The sequence below is a fragment of the Otolemur garnettii genome, unplaced genomic scaffold, assembly GCF_000181295.1.
Source record: "Otolemur garnettii isolate 467f Iridium unplaced genomic scaffold, OtoGar3 scaffold00167, whole genome shotgun sequence".
In the NCBI taxonomy this organism is placed as follows: Eukaryota; Metazoa; Chordata; class Mammalia; order Primates; family Galagidae; genus Otolemur; species Otolemur garnettii.
The window spans coordinates 2799257-2802944 of NW_003852562.1; positions in this window are offsets into that span (position 1 = coordinate 2799257).

A 3688-nucleotide genomic window follows, 5' to 3' on the forward strand; every position below is an offset into this window, starting at 1 on the left:
TACACAGCTATGATCTAATAAAAAAATATAAAATCTCACTGATAACACCAAGTGTTGGTAAGGATTTATAGCAATTGGAATTCTCTCACTTTGCTGGTAAGAGTAGAAAATGCTCCAGCCCCTTTGGAAAACAGTTTAGTGGTTTCTTATGAACTTGTGCATATGTATACCATATGCCCTGGAAATTTCATGCCTAAGTATTTACCCCAAGAGAAGTAAAAACACATATTCACACAATAACTTGTATGTGAATTTTTTTAGTAGTTTTTTTAATAATTACCCCAAACTGGACACAACCCCAATGTCCTTCAATTGGGGAATAAATAAATAATTTGTGGCACAGTTCTATGATGGAATACTACACACCAGTAAAAAGTCATCAACTACTGATGTGTGCAAAAACATGGACGAAACTCAAATGCATTTTTCTAAGCAAATGAAGCCACACTCAAAGATACCATTTAAGGGCACATTCTTTCAAAGATAAAACTATAGGGAGAGAAAACATCAGCAGTTGACTGAGACTGAGACAGGGGTTGATTACCAAGGAACAAGGGGCATTTTGAGGGGTGAAAAAAACATTACACATCTTAACCGTAGTGGTGGTGACATAGCTGTACATAGTCCTTAACACTCACTAGAAAGGGGAGGAGGGTTATTATACTTAATATAGAAATGGAAATGTACTTACTTTGAAAGATTACTTGACTGTGTGGGCCCGGTACCATCATTAAATTAAAAGCATTCTTAGTTTGTGATCAAATAAAATACTGTTAATAAAAATTAAATCTGTAAGATCTCTGAAAGCATAGAATATGTATATATGTAACATTCTATGTTTTAAATACATACATACACACAGATATATAAAATCTCTAGGTAATTCCAAGAAAATCATCTGGATATGCTCAGACAGAGAATAATTATGATTAAACTAGGGCTAAAAATGATTTACTGAGTTTTTCCTTTGGAAAATCATAATCACTGTACTTAACTGGAAAAAAAAATGTTATTAATACAACTGTTGGGAATAAATTATCACAAGATATTTACCTCATTCTTGTACCTGTTCCAAAATTCTACAAGTTTATGCAAGCATCCTACCTTTTTAGCTATGTTCCTAGGGAGGAGAAAAAAAAGAGGTAGAAACTTTTAGTCTTGAAGTGACATTGGCAAAGATTTCATACATTTGGGAGACAGATAGTGTATGGTATTTATGAGCCCAGTTGTTGAATGCTTACAGAGTGACTCATGAACTGAGAGCTGTTTATTGAAGGAGAGGAAATGGTATTATCTTGTTTAAAATGTTGTCATGTTGCAGAGAGACTACTAATCTCACTCAACCTGGAGTCTGTCTCATTTCCAGTTTTATTAGCAACAGGCAGAGTTTTTTTTGTTCAAGTTATTTACCATATCTAGCTAATCCTTTTAATAACGCTTTTATATGCTGCACCAAATTTTTATTCCAAATGAAAAATAACTGCAATATATTTGTTTTAAACTATTATTTATCATGTGTAAGAAAAAGTATCCACATACATGTATAAACTCATTAAATATGCTTACATATTTTATTTTGAATTTGAATAAATCAAGGTGTTCATGTTTTGGTTTTCCTTAATCAGAAAATGAAATTAATTAAAGTAGATGGAAAACAAAGAAGTATTTAATTGTAGGCTTGGATTTTTTATGGCAATTGGTGACAAGACACAATTGCTCAAGTAGGGAAAGTGTTTTAACAACTCTTAGTCACTGCAGATTCTAAGCCAAATATTGCACTTAGGATGACAAGTGATTCAAATGTACTACAGCTAAGGACTAGTAAAGGCTGGGCAATGGCCTTGTGATATTTTGGAGTAGCATACGCATAAGTATTTAATAGAGGTAATTTTTTTCCATTTTCACTATTATTATTATTTATTTGTTTATTTATTGAGACAGAGTCTTACTCAGTCATCCTGGAGTTGAGTGCTGTGGCATCATAACTCACAGCAACCTCAAACTCTTGGGCTCAAGTGATTCTCTTGCCTCTGCCTTCCAAGTAGCTGGGACTACAGGCATCCACCACAATGCTCAGCTATTTTTAGAGATGGGGTCTCGCTCTTGCTCAGGCTGGTCCTGAACTCCTGAGCTCAGGCAATGCACCCACCTTGGCTTCCCAGAGTGCTAGGACTACAGGCATGAGCCACCAGGCCCAGCCATTTTCACTATTGTTTTTGATCATTGAGGACCGTTCCAGATTTAAACTGATGAGTGGGCTGCAAACTTGAGAAAATGAAGAAGCGGGGCATTCTCAGATGGAAAGTCTAATGCTTTTGGGGGGAAAGTGTTCAAATGAAGAGTGAAGATAACAAGTTCGATGTTTAAGACTAACAATGGGGGTGAGGTCCTTAGGGCATTATGTTTCTCCTATTGCTCAAGAGCCTGAGTGTTTTATTTAGGAATGCAAGTGGAATGCATGCATCTGAATCTGACCCTTCCCCCGCCTGGTGTGCAAAGATGAGTTTGGTCTGTGGAGAAGCTCTTGGCTCTTGCTGTGGGAAACAATGGTTTATGGAAACAAGATCCTCATTCTTTGCCAATGGCAAAGACACCTAGATGTTTCATATTTAAAAAAATCCAAACAACTATAAAATTCTGTTATTTTCCACTACCCTAACAGAGGTTCACCTCATTCTGGCAGAGTTCCCTTCACGGGAACTCTCTGCCCTAGCCCGGAGTGAGGAGACAGGACACTGTTGCTATGAGCCAATCAGCTTATACCCAGCTTCATTTTATGTTTTTTTTTTTTCGACTTTGTGTTTGAAAGTGTGCAAGTTTGATTCCAAAATCAAATTTAAAATTAAGAAAAAAGAGCAAATTTGCTACCTTTATGCTGACATGAGTGATTATTCTTGGCAGATTATATTTTATTTTCCAAGATGTCACTTCCCAGTGGTAGACAATTGCATGAAGCCTCTGGATCTGAGATCTAGGAGTTACTATATATTTTCAAATGAAATATTCTGAATTGCACTTTGTAAAACTTACCTGTTGTGTACAATGTACACTATCCCAGTGATGGTCCCAATCACAGCCCTATTTTCGGCATTATACTAAGTAACAAAACAAAACATCTATACTCCCTTAATATTTTGAAATTAAAAAAATAAAAAATAAAGTATATTCAGACCAAAATTAAGGACCACATTATTTGCAACCCATGCAAGGGAAATCTAGCCTTCTTGGGGCAGCAGACTATGATTTAAGGTTATATTGTCCACAAATATTTGCCATCCTATTGATTGCCACCAGATGATTTAACTGAACGGATAGGGTCCCCTATCTTCCTGAGCACTTATGTGGGAACTCTCAAAGTTGCCTTGAAGGTGGTTATGAATATGTCCTTGGATCTGAGATGCCAGACCAAAGAAAGGGATAGAAAACCCATTTTACAAGGGGAGGGGGGAGGATGGGTGGTGGGAGGGTGACTGGTGGGACCACACCTATGGTCTGTCTTACAAGAGTACAAGTGAATCTTTCTAAATGAAGAATATAAATGTCTTAACACAATAACTAAGAAAATGCCATGAAGGCTATGCTAACCAGTTTGGTGAAAATATTTCAAATTGTATATAAAACCAGCACACTGTACCCCATGACTGCATTAATGTACACAGCTATGATTTAATTTTTAAAAAGTTTAAAA